General features: G+C 40.4%; 1 protein-coding gene across 10 annotated transcripts in view; it reads left to right on the forward strand.

Annotated features, from left to right (window-relative positions):
- Positions 1-21,078, forward strand: part of QTMAN (queuosine-tRNA mannosyltransferase) — a 459,649-nt gene that overhangs the window by 15,114 nt on the left and 423,457 nt on the right. The gene's annotated exons all lie outside the window — the stretch shown is intronic.

Here is a 21,078-nt window from a genome sequence, read left to right on the forward strand (position 1 = left end):
TGATGCCCCCGTGTATTATATTGGGGGCATGTTTACTATAGATTTTGGGATCTAAACTTGTGCTTACAGCTTCATTGTTGTTATAAGCGGGCAGTTCTCAAATGTGACACCCCTGAGATCTGTCCAGGGGCCCTGGAACGGTCTTCAGAGTCATACTGTTGGCTTTTTCTACTGACGTGACTTTGCACTGTTGGTGTGCAAGCAATGGCAGGTAAAACTGTGGGCATTTTCTTACTGTTCTTGAGTCAATTCTGATCTTACAGGACAAGTAGAACTGCCCCTGTGGGTTTCTGAGGTTGTACATCTCTGCAGGAATAGAAAGCCTTATCTTTCTTGCATAGAGCAGCTGTTAGTTTTGAGCTGCTGCCCTTGTGATTAGTGGCCCTCTGGGTAACCCACTACACTACCAGGGGTCCTGTGTGCATCTGAGTAGATACTGACAGTGACCGTGACCTGCACTAGTAATCATTGTTTCCTTCGCTGCCATGCATTCCCTGTGAAAACCAATCATGCCCGTTGTGTTTCTGAATGTCTTTGATGAAGCAGCAGAAATAATTAATTTTATGAAATTTCTACTCTTGGGTACACTTTATTTCGGTGTTCTGTGTGATGTATGGAAAATGCACTTCTGCTTCGTTCCTAGACGACATCGCTTGCCTCCAGGCGAACCTTTATATGATTGTCCTAGTTGCGAGCCTGAACTCAGTCACATTTTTCATGACCTGAAAATCGTTTCACCTGAAAAAGTGACTACCAAAGAATGATGATTATTCAGGCTTATTTATTTGGCAGATATTTTTTTGAAAATGAACAAATTGAGCCTTCCACTTCAAGGGAAACACCTGACAGTATTTGGTGCCAACAATGGAATTTGAACTTTGAAGTGAAAATTAAAAATTTGGAAAACTTGCATTACCTGCTGTGTTCTTGTCAACTTCCCAATATTCAAAGATTTTTGCGATGAGATAGGTGGTGATATTAATGAGAGTTTTTACTTTTGTGTAAAGAATTGTGTCAATACTTTGAATAGCTATCTAGCCCAAGCAGTGTTTCCAAAGTGACCTGCATCAGATGGTTTCATTTAAAGAGACCTTTCAGAGAGTAAGTAACCGTACAGAAACTTGACATAGTTATAGGCTCCGTGGCACAACTACCTTTAAGGAAATTCTCTGTCAAATTTTGGGGTTGTATCAGAGAAGAATATCCACATCTCTGTGTAACATTTTCTTTCTTCTTTTTCATTTCACTGCATATTTCAGTGAGGTGTATTTTTTTCACATGAATCGATCAAAACATAAAGCAGATTGAATGTAGGAGTAGATATGAGAATATCTAGCTCTTTTATTGAGCTTGGCATGAAAGAAATTTTTCAAATGGGAAATCAGTATTTTTCTCATTGTTTTTGCTGTTATTCTTTTAAATGAATTACTGAACATTAGAAAATGTTTCTTTTTTAAAAGGCACTTACTAATGCTTTAAGAGAAAGGGGTTAGATTCATCTTATCAGCATTCCTTTGGAATGTGTGTTAACATGCCTCTAGGGCCTTTTCCTGACTGAGGGTGTGGTGGTGCACTTCCAGGTCATTCTTCAGATGGCCAGAGGGCTCTTGTTTCTGCTTTTACAGGGAATTTTCGTTTTTATTTAAGATTAATGCTACCTATATAGCTGCTACCCCATATTTAGTTATGGTTAATAGATATTCCCGTAAGTTTACTCATACTTGATACACCACTGTTGAGTGTAAACTCTGAATGCAGTTTTTGGAGCTTTTAACTATGGTAAGCTTTCACTTGGTTGTAGGGAAACTCACTTTGCTCAGATGGAACTATTTTCTAGTAAGTCCTTTTACCAGTATCATTGTCTACTGTAGTCTCTTTCTGACATTTCAGAGCAATTTTCTAGTATAGTCAATCCATAACTTATGAATAGGATACATTCTAAATCTGAGTTTTTATTTGGAACAAATATAGTATGAATCACACACGGTGTCTTTTGTGCTGTTAATGGGCACTTCAGCCTTATTGTGCCCTATTTAAATCTTTCTATGGGGAAATGCAAAACAAGCTTCATTCTCCATTGCAGCCCTCTTTAATAGCAACAAGAGAGGCATGAACCCAGAAACAGGTATTTTGGCAGAACTAGGAGTGGATGGAGAGTGATGTGGACTTAGCAATTGTATAAACTTTGGACCAAAGTAGCAATGGGAGAGGGAAAAAGAAGAAGGCATTCTGGATGCTGACTGGGAGTAAGATATTCCTTTTTGTGGACAATTGCTGAAAAATAGTAGAAGGCCTCAAATATGTATGGGAAAATGGAATTAAAAATAATAGAAGTTTTCCACAATTATTTTTCAAGTCTCTTCAAAAAGAGATGCCTTTAGTTGGATCCTAGGAGCCCTGGTAGTGTAGTGGTTACTTGTTGGGCTGTTAACTGGACGGTCAGCACTTTGAAACCACCAGCCACTCCACAGGAGAAAGATGAAGTTTTCTATTCCTGCCTAGGTTTACAGTCTTGGGCACTGCCTTGTCCTTGGTGGTTGCTCTGAGTAGTTACTGACTTCGTGGCAGTGAAGGGGTTTGTGTTTGTTGTTGTTGTTTTAGTTGGGTCCTAGCTTGGGAAGTTCATCTATAGAGAGTTGTATTTTGTGTGCCATCAGCTTTGGTTGTTGTAAGAACTGAGACCTGACATCAAAATGATATGACTCTTGGGGAGGTTGAACTCAGGTTCATGGGCCTGAAGTTTGAATGTGAAAGGAAAATCATGAACTCCACAGATAGTTCTGATCTGGGGCAGTGGTGGCTGGAGTCTGCTAACTCATAAGGGTCTCAAAGCATTCAAATTAAAAGGTGATTGATTGTTGGTGGAGGGACAGCCAAAGAATGTTGTCACCTCACTGTTCTGGGGTCTCTGAGAAGAAGGCAAGACTTTGTTACTCTTGTAACACACACACACACACACACACACACACACCAATTCATTGCCATCAGGTAGATCGATTCATAGTAATCCTGTAGGACAGAGTAGAACTGCCTCTTGGATTTCCAAGACTTCAAATCTTTACACGAGCAGACAGCCTCATCGTTCTGCCTTGGAGCAGCTGTTGTGTTCAAACCGCTGACCTGTGGTTAACAGCTCAATGCATAACCCAGTACGACATCAGAGCTCATGGGTAATCAATGTAGGAATCCTTTTAAAAGCTGGAATTCGGAACCAGGAGAACTTGGAAATCTTTAGAAGCCCTTTTAAGACAATTCAGCTTTGTCTGCCTTGAAGCTGAGTTTTGTCCTTTTCCTACCTAAGCGCAGTCCAGACCCCTTGGATTGAGCCTAGGGTAGGAAGGGGAGAGCAAAGTGGCTACCGGTGGGCTGGGCTGGAGTGATAGGTTGAGCCCAATGCAGACTTGTATATGAATGAATGGATCAAAGTGAGATAGGGGAGCAAGTATAGTCTTTGCACTCAGGATCTTATCTTAATCTAACCGTTACTATATGTCATACAATCTACTCACCCCACAGAATCTGGTAGTCCAGGAGATTTTTGGTACAGGACCACATAGTAGATATTTTAGGCTTCACAGGTCAGATGGTCTCTGTTGTACCTACTCAGTCCTGCCGTTGTAGTGTGAAACAGCCACAGACAATACATAAATGCATGAGAGTGGCTGTGTTCCAGCACAACTATTTTTGGACATGGAAATTTGAATTTCATATAACTCTTACATGTCACAAAATCTTCTTTAAAAATGTTTTTCAACCATTTAAAAAGTACAGAATCATTGTCAGCCCATGGGCTGTATAAGAAATAGGCAGTGGCTCTAGTTTGCTGACCCCTGGCTCCAGTCAAATAGATGACTATCAGACATGATGCAGAAAGCTTCGCCGTGCTGAAATAGATGTTCTCCAGGACAATGCTCTTGGTGACACTGTCTTGTTTTATAGGTGACACTGATGATAAAAATCCGTTCAAGAATTTAGATGTGACATCTGCAGCAGGTTCAAACCCATAAGACAAAACTGGATACTTCATAAGGATTTTCATCTATTCTGCACAGAGAGCCAGAATGCGTTACTGAGATTGTCTGGGTGAGCTGCTTGCTGGGCTCAGTGATGCACTAGTAAACACAGAAGCTGAAAAAGAAGGTGGGCATATTCTTTGGATGACGGGCAGAGTGTGACACCAATATGGCATCAAGCTCTACTGTGATTCTAAGGCCTTATGACTAAATAAAATTGAGTTTCCCCCTCGTGTGTGGTGGTGATTGTGGAAATGAATATGTTCTTTACTCGGGTAATGTTTAATGCACTCCATAATAGTATGTGGCAATTGCCTCGGTAACCAAACTATCAGGCTTCTCTTTTTACTAAGCTTAGTTGTCACCTTTCAATACTAGGTTTTTTTTTTTTATTCTCAACCTTCTTAATGCCGCGGTCCTTTAATACAGCTCTTCTTGTTGTGGTGAACCCCAACCATAAAATTATTTTTGCTGTTACTTCATAACTATAATTTTGCTATTGTTATGAATTGGGCAACCCCTATGAAAGGATCGTTTGACCCCAAAAGGGATCGTGATCTACAGGTTGAGAACCACTGCTTTAAGGGAAAATCAGTAAATGAAAAAACACCTGTTTACTAAAAAAGGTTAACTTACTGACTGATTTTCATATGGAAGGTTTTGGTTTATTGAATCTTGCAATTTCCCCCAAAATATTTAAAATAATTCTATTTGGAAAATCCTTTCCATGTCTAGATTTTCTACGAAAGCCTTCTTTGAAGTAGACTTGTGATTTCAATAGTAAGTAGAAAATCATAGTGTATATTAGTGATGTGCATTGAACTAGTGATTTCTTAAGTGAACATGTTCAGGTCTATTTATTAAATTTACTTTAAAAAGTGATTTAGCAAGCAGGAATGAACTGGACAGTGTTTTCTCTAAAACGATCGAATTACTAGGACATCAATGTGCTCTCTGAACCAAATCATTTTATTTTGATGCTTTTAGTGTGGGGGAGGAGGGAGGCTTCAAAAAGTTCATGGAACAATTTGATTATATTTTAATTCCATTTTTCTTAGAACTTTAAAAAAAACCCCTCATATACTTGTATTTACACCAGCAATAAAAGATTTGAAAGTAGAACTGTGTGGGTCATTTCAAAGTTGAATCCAATTCATATTTTTCTTTTTTCTTCAGTGAATCTTCAGCTTTTCTCCCCCCCCCCATCACCGTGTTAGCATTTGCCAAAAATTCTAGCAGCTTAGGATATAAAACATAGATTACATTTTATATACCTCATGCAGTTCATCTACCAACAGAAAAAGCCTCATGACTTACCTTGAAATCTTTATTCAAAACATACACAATTCAGTTTGTCAGTGTGCCAATGCCACTGTTGGATGTTTTTGGTCAGAGTGCCATGCAAATAGCCCAGCCATCCTGCTAAGCAAAAGATCAGTGCGTTGCTGGATAGTGAAGTTGCACACATCTAATTTACAAGTCAGATGAGAGATCAGAATCACGTGGTAACTTTATGTGGAATTGATTTCGTTTCATGGTTTTCAGCTACTTTTTCATCGAAGGCAGTGCCCGTAACTGAAAGACAGGTGTGGGGCAGTATCTGAATGCTTTCAACTGTTTTGTATCTGTAAAGAAAGGAATATTCTGATGTATGTTTCAGATTCTAGAATTCAGATATTCTGAAATAAAATACTCTGTCATTCATTTATTGTGCTGTGATTCAACTGCTCTGTGAGTTGGCTTTGGGCTTATTGTGGTTAGTATTCCGAAGACTTTGGCCTTTTCAAATATAAGGCACCTTAAGAGGAACTAAGATTGTGTGCTTGTGTAAATAAAGCAGCAAGCACCTTTCTACCCTATGGTTCAGATGTCAACCAACCAATCAGCCAGCCAGCCAAGCAACTAACCAAGCAACCAATCAACCAACCAGCTAGCCCGCCCGCTCACATCCATTGAGTGATTCTGACTTAGCCAACTGACAGAGCAAAGTCGGACTGCTCCTTACGGTTCCCGAGGTTAAGCCTTTATGGGAGTGGATAGCCTCTTTTGTCTCTCTCAGAACAGCTGGTGGGTTTGAATTGTTGACATTAAGCCACTGTACCTCTTGGGTGCCAGATCTAAGATATATTTGAAATTAAATATGTATATTTAGCATCAATAGCCCATTTATAAAGAGAAGACACTAAATAGAATGCGTTGGGTATTTCAGATATTTGGTTCCTTTTAACTAACCCTTTTAAAAGTATACCACAGAAAAGTGCTTATGTACAGCCTGGTAGGTTGCAAAAGGAAACATTTTCATTGAGTCCATGCCAACTCATAGCAACCCTATAGGACAGGCTGGAACTACCATATATATTTGTGAATAAGCCGAGTTTTTCAACAAAAAAGTGCTGAAAAACTGGGGTTTGGCTTATATATGGGTCAGTGGTACCCCAGCGAGGTGTAACATCTTGCTGACTCCCCCCCTTCCCAGGTAACGGATCGCGGGTGATTGCCGTTTCTCCCTGTTCATTCAAAGCCCCACTGACACTGCAGGGCTTTGAATGTTTGTTTACTCACATCTAACCAATCAGAGCTGTCCTATGACATGGATCTTTGAATAAGCCTTTTAAAGACCGTGTGTGAAGGATGTGGCATGAATGGATGTCATCTTGTCAAGCTCGACTAACAAAAGGAGGAAATCTCATGAAGCCTGACATAGAGTTAATAGCAAAGTGGGTTCGAGATGCATGGGAAGACATTCCAGAAGACATGGTGCAACGTGCCTTCCAGAAATGCAGTATTAGTCATGCTATGGATGACAGTGAAGACTGCGCTTTGTATGAAAATGGCAGCAGTGATGGTGATGACGGCGATCTTAATAGATCTTAAACACTCGTGGCTATTGAGTCAATTCTGATTCATGGTGGCTCAATGGGATAGACTAGATCTCCTTTGGGTTTCCAAGGCTGCAAATTTTTGTAGGCGCAGGAAGCCTCATCTTTCTCCCTCAGAGCAGCTGGTAACTGAGCTACAGACGGATCTTGTGGTTATGAGCCCAATGCTTAACCCACTATGCTACCAGGGAACCTTAGCCAATAGATAGTGGTATTTTATTGAATTTGAGAACACAATCATAAGTGTGTGTTAAAAGTATGTGTGCTCATCTTTTAAATGGTTCTTAAACATTTAGCTGATTTGTTGAATATAATCAGAAGGAAATGTAGGCATTTAAAGTCAGTTTTGTTCGTTTTCCTCTTTCATAAGTTGATTTTTGTGACAAAATATTGGTAATTTGGAAGGTTTTGGTAATGAACGATCACATCTTTCATTCTACCAATTATGTTGCATAAGGTCTATTTAGTTACTAAATATTCTACAGTATTTGTAGTCTGAGAAAGATATTTAAGAGTATAGTAGGCATCAATTACTGTGGTCATTTTAGTCAAGTAGTGACTGATTAGGTGGCTCTTTCCCCTGCTCCCTGCTCCTTGTTCTCTGTCTCTCTAACTTCAAATTCCCTAATTAAAACTGCTTTCAAATTGGACATTAAGGAGAACGGGAAGTGATTTTGTGACTAGAAAGTGAGGGAAGTAATTTTGTGAATGGAGAAAGCGAGGCTATTTCAGACATTGGGAAATGAGTGGAATGTGAAAGTGAGAAGAGATTGGAAGCAAGATGGCAAGATCATAGATGAGCACTCAATATTTGCTGATTGAAAAGGGTGCGAGGATAAGGATGCCAGTGGCAGAGAGTGATTTATTTTTATCCTGAACTATTTATCGAAAGCCTCTTTTCTATCAGGCATTGAGGACACTTTGTGTAAGTCATTTCTAATTCTTTCAGCAACCTTGGAAGCAGGCATATAAACATGCCAATTCCTTGATGAGGAAGCTAGAAGGTAAGTGGCATAGCTACGACTTGAAGAGTAAGAAATGATGATGGAGAGTATTAAAGCCAGTGGCTCATTTTGTGCAGAGGCCCTCTCTGCATAAGGATTGTCTGATAAATGAAGAAATGAGAATGGGGAAATAGATCTCCGTGCATATATTTATAGGGTTAGTATTAAGCTAGCAGAAGGACATTGGGCCTCCACTCAAGTACTCCCTCCATGCAAGAATACTTTCTTCTATCAAATTGGCATTCTATGATGCTCACCTTCCCGACACAACTGCTGAAAACAAAGCGGGTGAATAAGCAAACGTGAAGAAAGCTGATGGTGCCCGGCTATCAAAAGATAAAGCGTCTGGGGTCTTAAAGGCTTGAAGGTAAACAAGCGGCCACCTAGCTCAGAAGCAACAAAGCCCACATGGAAGAAGCACACCAGCCAGTGTGATCACGAGGTGCTGAAGGGATCAGTTATCAGGCATCAAAGAACAAAAAATCATATCATTGTGTGCTCACCTCCCTGATACGACCACTGAAGATAAATGGGTGCATAAGAAAATGTGGCAAAGAAAGTGGATGGTGCCCAGCTATCAAAAGATATAGCATCTGAAAAAAAAAAAGATATAGCATCTGGGGTCTTAAAGGCTTGAAGGTAAACAAGCGGCCATCTAGCTCAGAAGCAACAAAGCCCACATGGAAGAAGCACACCAGGCTGTGAAATCAAGAGGAGTCAAAGGGATCAGGTATCAGGCATCATCAGAACTAAAAATGTTACCATAGTGAGTGAGGGAGTGAGTGGGGACTGGAGACCCATAGCCCATTTGTTGGCCACTGGAGATCCTCTGGCAGAGGGGTCTCTGGGAGGAGATGAGCCAGTCAGGGTACGACGTAGCAACGATGAAAAATACAACTTTCCTCTAGTTCCAAAATGCTCCCCCCCCCTCTCTCTCTCTCTCTCACACACACACACACACACACACCCCCACACACACACAAACACACTATTATGATCTGAATTCGTCCTTGCAAGTCTGGTTAGACCAGAGTATGTACACTGGTACAGATAGGAACTGGAAACACAGAATCAGGGCGGATAATCCCTTCAGGATCAGTTGTGTAAGTGGCAATACTGGGAGCTAGAGGGAGGGTGGGTTGGAAAGGGGGAACCGATTACAAGGATCTACAGGTGACCTCCTCCCTGGGGGACGGACAACAGAAAAGTGGGTGAAGGGAGATGTCAGACAGGGCAAGATATGGCAAAATAATAATTTATAAGTTGTCAAGGGTTCATGAGGGAGGGGTGAGTGGAGGTGGGGGAGGGAGGGGAAAAATGAGGACCTGATGCCAGGGCTTAAGTGGAGAGCAAATGTTTTGAGAATGATGAGGGCAATGAATGTACAAATGTGTTTTCCACAATTGATGTATGTATGGATTGTGATAAGAGTTGTATGAGCCCCTAATAAAGCGATTTTAAAAAATGAAATGAAAAATTGATCTGAAAGGCAAGCTTGTGTTGTAGGGAGATTGTAAAGACACTAATGCAAATCACTTTATGTTCAGGATGGCGCTGCAGGGTGATACTGCTGTCTCCAGTGGAAGCAGCACAATGAAACTTGCCAATGTTGTATTTGGATTATAGGATACTTCCAACTATCTAGTCCATTGCTTTTGATAAGAGTATAGGGTTGGATAGTTGGATTCTCTTATGAACGTGATGCCACAGTGTAAACCCCAGGTATGAAGCGTGGGTGAGAGCTGCCTCAGCATGTATTACGAATGGTTTCGGACCAATGGTTTTGGACCAATGGCCAGCAGCAAGTATGTAGTAGGAGTAGTGCAAAGAGGACAGCTTTCCGTAGTGCGATACAGGTAAAGATGACCTCCAGATATGGAGTATGGTAGCGGCAGTAGTGGGTAATGGTGTCATGGAAGCCATTAAGAAGGAGAACTACAGATTTGCATGCTTTAAAGATAAATATGTACACTATGTGGAACTCACTGAACAGCAGTGGGTGGGTTTTACAAGAAAACATCTCTTTTTCCCCCCTGCTAAGCTTTATTTATTTATTTATTGAACACAACATCTTGCAAAGGAAGGACACCGTCAACAGCATAATTAGGAATAGCACCTGGTGGCAGAATATTTCTAAGGTAGAAGACAGCTTTGCAATACAACTTTGAAGTGTCAGATGGTCCAGGTGTGTAGGTCCTTTTGAGGTATAGAGTGTGACAAAGCAGCCTAAACATTAGTACTTGGTGAAGAGTGAGATAATGAAGACAAGGGGAAAAAATCAACTCAAAATTTAGAGTCGAAAATACTTAATTGTTCAGAAATGTACAGGGGGAAGAAAAGCAAAACTAGGACATAGACAAACCCATGATGTCAATGCACAGAGGAGGGGATAAAATAGGCAGAGCTGTTCAAGCGTGAAAGGAGCTTTGGTGGTAATGACAGGCAACTAACTATTGGGCTTCTAACACAAGGTTGGTGATTCAAAACCACTAGCACTCCTTGGGATGAAGATTTACTGCTGGAAACCCTATATAGGGGGCTTTGTGTTAGAATTGGTTCCCTGGCAGTGAGTTACTTGTGTGTGAAGTAGTTCTCTTACATACCTAGAGAGGAGTGTTTGTTCAAAAAAGCAGGTGGTAATAGTTCAGAGATGCAGTAATAGATGTTACTGAAATAAGGTTTTGGTGCTGAAATAAGTACCTCACAGATTGCAAATAGAGGAAATACTCGATCAGAGGAAAATAGTGATCTTTAACATGAAGTTATATTCATATTGTATGGTGGTCCTATGAGACATTGTTCTCAATAGGTTATTATCCTAAGAAAAGACATGCTGGTTTCTCTCATTGTTTCTGGGAACCACAGAGAATTATTTCAGGATAAAACTATCCTATCTATATAACTGGGTGAACACTTTTGGCTTAAATTTCAATTTAAGGATTTGATTTAGACTAAAAGTGTTATCACTAATACATTTTCAACTTTTCTATAAAACGTTACACTTTACATTAACTAGTATTCTTGACATTGTTGGGAAGAGATCAGATGTGACTTTTAAACCCAATTTTATTGGGTGTAATATAGTTCATGAATAATGACATATTTGTCTCTATATTTGCCTATATGCATATATTTCAAAAATAGAGTCCCTTATCTTTAAATTCCTTTTCTCTAGGAATTTTTGAAACTCCCTGTGTGCACTCGTGTAATTACACCCATTACAGATCCTGAGCATTTTTCATCACCCCACAGTTCTATTATGCTCCTTTCCTGTGCTTCCCAGGGAGCCACTACCGCGATGCCTCTCTTCATCGATTCGAGTTAGCCTGTTGGGAAACTTCACACAAGGCACACTCTTTGATAACTGGCCTCTTTTCACATGATGGTTTTGTGTTTTGCCCATGTTGTAGGCACTAGTGGTTCAGTCTGTTATGTGGCTGACATGTATTCAAATGTTACTGTAACTTGTGTATGTGGTTTCTGGCTATTGTGAATAAAGCTCCTATAAACAAGAGTGTCTGCCTCAGTCTTTTTGTGGTGATGTATTTTAATTTCTCTGGGTTAACTACCTGGAAATGGACTTGTTTGGTTTTAGGATTGATGTCTATTTATCTTGCCTAACTCTTTCGCAAAGTTGTTACATCGTTCCCACCATATGTATTCAGCTCAACTTTGTAAATCTCCGAATGAAGTCTAGGAGAGAAGTCCAAAAGCACTGCTAACCAGGGTGCCAGTTCAAACACGCACCAAAGGGGTTTAAACATCTGTGAGCAGTGGGCAGTTGCACACAAATTTTGTCAGTATTACCCATGACTTAGGGTGTCTTTCCAAAAAGGTCCAAGAAGAACAGTGGCTTTCTGTTCACTTCAAAGCAGGGAGGTCAACTTAGAAAATTTTGGGACCCCTAGACGAGTAATCTTGACAGGTTTTCCTGAAGAACAGGATCATTATGAGGGCTCATTAGGAATACGTTTCAAGAAAATTGAAAATTGGTGAGCTAAAAGCCAGAATAGTTGCATTAGGAGTTTTTCTCCCTGCTTGCCCTATCCCCAGTCAGCGTAAGTGCACCGTTTCCTAACGGATAGCAAGGACTAGGCTACAAGAGTTTAATTGAGAAACATGCCCTATCCACCCTACAGCCCTGACTTTGCCGTTCAGATTCCTTTTTATTCCCCAAACTTAAGGGACACTGAGAAGGAACTTGAGAGTACTCAAACTGCCATTTTGACTTTGATGAACATTGAAGAGTGCAGACTACTTCAGGGAAGGGCTAGAGAAAGGAAAACGCCTCCTTTAGAAGTGTGTACACCTAGACATACGAATCTTGGTGGTGTAAGTTTATACGTTGGGCTGTGATCGCCTGGCTGGCAGTTCAAAACCACCAGCAGCTCCACGGGAGAAAGACTGGACATTCTGCTCCCGTAAACCATTTACAATCTAGGAAACTCAAGTGGGTTGCTACGAGTCAGCATTGACTTGATGGCAGTGAGCTTGCTTGTTTTTGCGATACCTGGAGACACAGGCTATGTTAAAAAAACAGCTTCACATTTTTCTAATTTTGTTTAATTCACGATTTCTATGATTTTGAAGCAATACTGAATCCCCCCCCCCCCGACAATAGTTTATATTACATGGTTTTTCTAAAGTGTAAGTGCTGTTTGTGTTAGGAAAAATACATATTCAACAGTTTTTACATGTGCAATATAGAGAGTGGTTACGTTCTTCGATCTGTGCAACTGTTTTCACCTCTTTTCTGAGTCGTTCTTCCTCATTTCCATAAATTCACTGCTCTCTAAGCTTCCTACCTAATCTTTTTTTTTCTAGTTAAGCTAAAACAATTTTTGGCTTTAAGATGACTTCAGTGAATGATTTTGGCTTAAGGTTTAAAGATTATCTCAGGGTTATAGTGTCAGGGAGTCATTCGCCCTCCTTGACTCCAGAAAGTCTCTCCCACGAAAACAAACTCTGACACCTTCCCTATGTGACAGTGAACTGCCCATGAGGGTTTCTGAGACTGAAGAAGACACTTTGAGACTTTAAAGAAGAGCAGCTGATGGTTTTGGACTGCCACTCTTGTGATTAACAGTCCAGGGCAATTCACTGTGTCATATGGCTCATTCTGTAAAGTCTAGACCCCCAGATAGTTTGAAATTTTCTTTTGTATGTGGCGATTTGCATAGAGAAATTTTATTAAGGATCTCCCCTGATAGAAAAAGCACCCACCGGCCTCCATGACTGGTTCTCTGGTGTGTGTTTCTTTGCCCACCTGAAAACAGGCTATAATCCTGGGGAAGAAGGAATTCTGGGAAATGTAGTCCCAAGATATATTGGGGATTCTGTGCAGCTCAGTCAAATCTACTTTTCCTCCTATGCCCTAGTATCAGCTCCCTCTCCCACCCCCCACTCCCCGCCAAGATGATGGTTTCTCCTTTAGCTACCTCCTGCTTTTATGGGGTGTAGTATATTGTCACCCAACCTATATAAGAAAAAAAAATCTCTCAATTTAGTCAATGGGGAGCAAGCTTTTTCAGGTAAAGATGCTGGACTTGAGCTGCGAGTCACTCATAGGTACAGGGCAGCAGCCTAGGTCCTTTAGGATTGACTGGGGCTGTTCTTTCAGAAACTTCCACCAACAGTTCTTCTGTGGAACATTTGATCAAGATTTTCAGTCATAGTAGCTGGGCACCACTGAGTTCTTTTGGTATCTTGGTAAAAGAGGCAGTTGTTGATGGAAGTTAACCACACCATCCTTCTCTTATCCACCTCCTACTTTTCTTCTCCTGTTAGGTGAGTAGAAACCAGTTTTTTACCTCGAATGGCTAAGATTCCTGGCATTCAACAATTGACTAGGAGGTGGGACTCGGAGGCAGAAGTGGGAAATAAGTTAGACCAATTAAGTAGGATACCTCTTGAAAACATGGGCTTCTCACGAAACGTACATTTCTAAACTAAGGAACCAGACCCCATATGGGACTTAGTTCTCCATAAGCAGCCTTAGCAGTTACTCATTTTTTGAGGTTCCTAGTTAATATTTCTGTCACACAGTTTTTGCCAATTCAACTTTTTATTGATTTGCAATTATTGGTAGCAAGTACAGTGCTCAGTTGTGCACCCCTGCCTTTAATGTGATTTTCCTATCACTGTTAATCCTGATTTCTTTCCTCCCTCTCATGCCTCTTAATCATTATACACTTCAGTCTCTATAGATTGACCTTCTTTTGTCTTATATAAGTGAGGCCATATAATATTTGCCCTTTTATGTTTGGCTTATGTTGCTTAGCATGATGCCTTCAAGCTCCAGTCATTTTGTAATACGCATTATGACTTAATTTACCTTATTGATTCTAATGTACAAATGTAGTTAGTACATTTTATGTATCTATGCATTTGTTGATTGAGTTTTAGATTTTTTTTTTTTACCTTTTGGCTATTGTAAATAGTGCCTGAGCGGACATCGGTATACTGTCTTTTTTGGTGGGGGTAAAAGTCTCTTTTTAAATTACTAATCATTTTATCGGGGCTCTTACAGCTCTTATAACAATCCATACACGAATTGTATCAAACACATATATGTATATATGTTGCCATCATCATTTTCTTTCTACTTGAGCCCTTGGTATCAGTTCCCCCTTTTTCTCTTCCTTCCCCACCCTCCCACACTCATGAACCCTTGATAAATTATAAATTATTATTTTTTCAATCTTACCTTATCCCCTGTCTCTCTTCACTCACATTTCTGTTGTTTGTCCCACTTGGGGTATTAATGTGTCGATCATTGTGATCAGTTCCCCCTTTCTTCCCCTACCTTCCCCCTACCCTCATGGTATTGCTACTCCCATTACTTTACCTGATGGGCTTATCTGTCTTGGATTCTGTGTGTCAAGGGCTCTTATCTGTACCGGTGTATGTGCTCCAGTCCAGCTGGATTTGTAAGGTAGAACTGGGGTCATGATAGTGGGGGTGGGGTGGGGGGCAAGCAATAAAGAACTAGAGGAATGTTGTGTGTTCCATCGGCACTGTGCTGCACCCTGGCTCACTCGTTCCTTCCTTGTGACCCTTCTGTGAGGTAATATCCAATTGTCTACAGATGGGCTTTAGGTCTCCTCTCTGACCCCCATCATTTGCATCTATATATTTGTTTTGGATCTTCTGATGCCTGATACCCAATTCCGTTGACTCCTTGTGATCACACAGGCAGGTGTGCTTCCACATGGACTTTGTTGCTTCCCTGCTAGATGGCTACTTGTTTAAGACCCCAGATGCTTGTTTAAGACCCCTATATCTTTTGATAGCCGGGCACCATCAGCTTTCTTTACCACATTGGCTTATGTACCCATTTTGACTTCAGCGATTGTGTCAGGTAGGTGAGCATCACAGAATGCCAGGCTAGCAGAACAAAGTGTTCTTGGCGTTGAGTGAGTCCTTGGGCAGAGACCCAATGCCCGTCTGCTACCTTAATAACAAGTCTCTTTTCGAGTCTTGTAGGTATATAAGAAGTCTCTTGGTTATGATCAAAGCTGACTTAATGGACAATTTCTACTTGACCTTCAAGCGGTGCTTCAGACTTATTTAAACCCGTTCTGTGAATCAGCATCCACTTGATGGCAGTGGGTTTGGGATTTTTCTGGTTTTGGCCAAGGCCCAGGAAGTAAAACAGAACATACTCACATATTTGCACTTTGGGTGATTTGTCATGGTAACTGGGATGAGAAAAAATTACAGTTTGAAACCCAGGAATGGGAAAGTTGGAAAAGGCATAGTGAGCCCTTTCAGGAACTTAATGTGTAAGATCGGGTTATTGTGGAGAGCCCCAAACACTTCTGGTGGGACTGGTCACTACCTGAGTGGGCATTGCCATCTCTTAGTTTCACCTCTGCTCACTGGTTTGAAACCCCATGCTATGGTTATGGAACTTTGTGCTCACTGTTAAACATTCTTCATCATACTCATCTTTACTTGTTGCCTGTGCAGTTTTGGATCTTTTTTTTTGTACTAAAAGATGGCTAATTAAGAACCTTATGGTTTTTTTCTGACTGACTGAACACATTTTCAGAGATCTTGTACTAACTCAGGGACTGCCTATATGCATAAGAGTAGAATTGCTAGATTATCCATACGATAGTTCTAAATTTAGTTTTGAGGAGCAACCACACTGTTTTCCATAAGCTGTATCATTTTGTATTCTTACCAGAAATGGATAAGGGTTGATTTCCCCACATCCTCACCAGAATTTTTTTTCTTTCCATTTTAGCTATCCCAGAAGATGTGAAATGGTACCTTGTGTTTTTTGCATCTCTGATGGCTAATGCTGTCAAGCGTCTGTTCTGTGTTAACAAAAACAATTCACTGCCATTGAGTCAATACTGACTCAAAATGATCCTATAGGACAGGGGAGATCTGCCGCTGTGGGTTACCAAGACTGTAACTCTTCGTGGGAATAGAAAGCCTCATCTTTCTCCCTCAGTAGCTGGGGTTTCGAAATGCTGACCTTGCAGGTAGCAGCCCAAAGTGTAACTCCTACACCACCAGCGCTTCTGTGTTTAGATCATTAAATGTTGTCTTTAGTGAAATGTCTGTTCAGTTTTCTTTTATGTTTGTCTTTTTGTTGTTATCAAAGTTTTATATGTTTTTGATTATTAGAGTTTTCTCAGATACATGGTTTATCCAAGTTGGTAGCTTGTTTTTTGGTACTGACTTTACATTAATATAAACTTTTAAATTTTTATGAGTTCCCATGTATTTGTTTTGTCTCCTGATGTTTGCGTTTTTATTATATTAGAAAAGTCTTCATTGAAAGCTAGACCGGACGATATTTCCCCTGCTTGTTCTTCTAAGAATTTAATGGTTTTAGTTTATACTTTTACTTCAAAATTCCATTTTGAATTTGTTTTTGTGTATTGTTTGGAAATCTAGTTTTCCCAGCACCCTTCATTGAAGAGACCAATTTTCCCCATTGAGTGGATTTAGTAGTACCCTGTCAAAAATCTGTTGACCATCTATGTGTGGCTTTATTTCTGAACTTTCTATTCTATTCTGTTGGCCTTGGTATCTATTGTTATACCAGTACCAGACTGATTACCATAGCTATGTGTTGTTGTCGTCAGGTATACTTGAGTTGCTTACTACTTACAGTTGTGTGTACATCAGATCAAAATGGTGCTTGTCTTGTGTCATCCTCACAACCATTGTTGTATTTGAACACACTGTTGTAGCCACGGTGTCAGTCCATGTTGGTGAGGATTGTCCACTTTTTCTCTGAGCCTTCACATTACCAACCATAATAACCTTCTCCAGGCCTGGTCACTCCTGACAACATGTCCAGAGCATGGCAGACAAAGTCTCACCATTGTTTCTAAGGAGTATTTCAACTATACCTTTTCCGAGATTGATTTTCTTATTCTCTGGCCATTCGTGGGAAGAACATTTCAGTGTTCTTCTTCAGATCATGCTGGGCTACTAACCTCAGGTCAACAATTCGAAACCACCAGTCACACTGCGGGAAAAACATGAGACTTTACTTCCATAAAGAGTTACAGTCTTGGAAACCCATAGAGGCAGTTCATATGCTTTAATTCTATGGTTTCCCTTAAAAAAATCATTTTATTGGGACGCATACAGCTCTTATCACAATCCATCCATCCACCCAATGTGTCTCTGTGGTTTTCCTCAATCCTTGTCCTTTTTGAAAATACTTGACTTGGTCACCCCAACTTGAGGCCTCACAGAGCTATCTTTGCTTTAATACTCTTAAAGAGCAGATTTGCGTCATGCAAATCTTGACATTAATTTCTTGACTGCTCTTTTTACAAGTGTTGATTGTGGACCCAAGTACAATGAAGTCCTGTACAACTAATGCTGTGTTCTTCACATAGTCCCACTTCTTGGAGCATCTGCTCAGCAAATGGAATGAATTAATATGGTGAAAGCATACAACCTTGGAATATGCCATTCTTAATTTTAAGCCATTCAACATCCTTTTGTTCTCTTTTAAGAACTGCTTCTTTGTCTATGTACAGATTCACATGAGCACAATGAAGTGAATAGTATTCCTATTCTTTGCAATGTTAGTATTCATAGTTGCTTATGATCCACACAGTCAAATGTCTTTCACATGGTCAATAAAACACCAATAAACATGTTTCTGGTACTTTGTGTTTTCAGACAAGATCTACCTTATATTATTTCATGTTCTGTTTGGAATCCATTGTAGATTTCTGGCATATTCCTGTTGATGTACTGCTACAATCATTTTTGACTTATCTTCAGCAAGACTTTGACATTAATGATCACAGTAAATAGCAACGCAGGGCCATATCTGACCTCTTCTTGCTCCCCCATTGCCATGAGGCGAGGGTCAGACATGCCTCTATTCGCTCTATCCTTGCTTTACTTACTCTGACACCAACCGTTCCTTCCACACCACTCTACATCCATGCTGGGTTTGATAATTGTTGAAATGGTTACACAGAATTCACGGACAATACTCATAATTAAGAGTGCTTATTGGAGCAGGTAATAGGTCACCACAAGTCAAGATCAGCAAACAGTCAGAATAACGTCATTGGTCTCATCAGCCAGCAGCCCATTCTCTCAGGTTCTCAGCATCTTAGCCATGTGGTAGCCAAGTCTCTCCCTGGCCCTCAGTCTCTCAGCCACATGGTCTCAGTGCTCTTCCGAGTCCCTGTGCCAGTCTCTGATGCCTCTTGGTCGCCTTGCAAGAGAGATCTTAGAGGTGCTTTTCCAGTTGGTCTTGTGAAATTTTCCGCGGCCCAGCTATACTAAGGAGTGACTTGGGTGGGAGTGTGGTTTGTCTTTTAGCTGACCATCCACCCCAAGGAAAGTGAAGGACCAAAAGGATGCCGTGGGGGATAACCAGGCCTGAGAGGTTTGATGGGTCTGCTGAGAGCTGCTTGCCTTATGAAGGCACTGTGTGAGGGTAATACGAGGTTAGCCTGAGAATGCATTCCCCATACCAGACAGCTGTGTGGGGTAGAGAGACAGCTATTTTACTATCAAGTGGACATTCTGCTGTGAAGGAAGTACAGTCTCCTTTAAAAGTGAAAGAGGGTGCTGTTAATTCCACAGGGACAACAGACCATCATGATTTGTACTTCATGGCCACCTATTTCATCTCCTATGGCACTAGGAACATAGGACGGAAGAATAAGGAAGTAAAGAAAGTAGTAAAGAAGCAAAGGAAATCCAGGAGGAATAGTGAAAAAGCAAATTTTTTTTTTCTTTTGCAGGCCTGGTCTTGGTAATGGGCTGTAGCTACTCTTTGAATAGGATACGAAACTGAGTTCAAATTGGACCCCCGTCCTAATCCTAGACCCTCAAGTCATTTGTGGGTCATAGCGACCCTGTAGGACAGACTAGTGTTTGGGTTTCCAAAGCTGTAAATCTCTCTGGGGGCAGAAAGCATCATCTTTCTCCTAGGAATGATTGGTGGGTCTTAGCAGCCCAGCATGGGCCCCATTACCCTATGAGTTTTTTTTTTTCAACTTAACTAGATTTTATAATACCTGCAGGTGACTTAAAAGCAATGGAGTTTACTAGCATGGAATTGAGTGATTAGGGAGTGAGATCTGAAAGTATATGCTCGAAGAATCCCATTGCAGAGCCCTGGTGGCATAGTGGTTTCATGCTGGGCTACTCACCTCTGATCAGCAATTGGAAACCACCTGCCACTCTGTGGGAAAAAGATGTGACTTCTTCCATAAAGAGTTACCATCTTAATCCATAGAGGAAGTTCAATTCTGTCCTTTTGGATTGCTACTAGTTGGACTCGAATTGACGGAGTTTAAGGATTTTTTTTTTGGTAGTATAATCCATTGAACTCATCCCATTTACTCAGTTCCCTAGGTTAACTGAGTGTTAATTTCATTGAACAAGCCTTAGTTATAATAAGACAGGTCAGGTGTCATGCTAGCTCTTTCAGGGGAGAGAGAACACTAAAACATTTTGTGGCTCAACTAGACCTAAGCCCTCAATGGCACGACCCTGATGCATGTGTCAATGCTGTGTGGTGACTAGCATTGGGGTTTGGGCAGACTGGTGTAGGACTTTCTAGCTGAGCTTCAAGGAAGAGAAGGTATCAGGTGGAAGAAAGGCATTCTGGAATGAAGGAATAATCAAATGCATGGCATTAGGACTAAGTAGACACCTGGGGAGAAGAAATGCTTATTCGCTCTGGACAGGTGGAAATTTCATTAGAAAAACAACAAAGCAAGTAACCCCAAATTAAAAAAAAACCAAATAAAAATACTGGTTTCAAGCACCCATTTTATAATCCCTGTCGAAGTTTGATATTTTTGCATGCCGTTTGTGAATTTCTTTTGTAATGCACAAAGTGTCTTCCTTTATGAGACAGTGTGTGCATTATCAAGTTGAAAACATTCTTCACTTTAGAACCTGGATGGTTATAAGCATTACAACCAAAGTTCTAAGTCTAAGCACATAGTCTATTACTTTCCTTGATGTAAAACAGTGAAATATGGAGAAGAGAATGATTTTTGCATGTGATCCCAAGAAGCATTTGGCAGTGCAATTAGTTTCATAACAAGTGATTGTTTTTAAAGCCTTCTCAGAATAAGAATGAGTATCTTGATGCTAGTGTCACTTTTAAATAGCTGTAGCTCCAGGAATGTGTCTGTTCACGTTATCTTAAACACACACCTTATCTATCCATATTGCTGCACTTCAGATGTGAAAGTAAAAATAAAGGTGTGAAGTGCCTAGCAGACTTGTATGGATTTATGTAAATCAGGAAACATAACAAACAATTTGTTACTCTCGATACTGAGGCCTTAATGTATTGAATTCAAGTATGGGTTATTTCCTAAAACTTTTACTTACATAGCCACTGTTAATCAATAGGAGTTCCTTTTGCAAAAGAAAAATAGAGAACTTTAGTTATGATAGACTTTTTTTGAACTTCAGACACATCTCCAACTGTCTTGTGACATCTCCATATGGATATATTTAAAGTTATTTAAATTTAAAAATGTTAAAAACTCAAATTATCTTTCTATCTAAACTTGCTACATATGTAGTCTTTTCCATCTACGTTAGTGGCAAGTTTTTTCTGTTGTTACAGTGCCAACAAATCGGTCAAGACTCACAATGACCTTAGGTGTGGCAACGCACTGTTGTTCAGTCCTATGCCATCCTGACAAGAGCAGG

The sequence above is a fragment of the Tenrec ecaudatus genome, chromosome 13 (genome assembly GCF_050624435.1).
Source record: "Tenrec ecaudatus isolate mTenEca1 chromosome 13, mTenEca1.hap1, whole genome shotgun sequence".
NCBI lineage: Eukaryota > Metazoa > Chordata > Mammalia > Afrosoricida > Tenrecidae > Tenrec > Tenrec ecaudatus.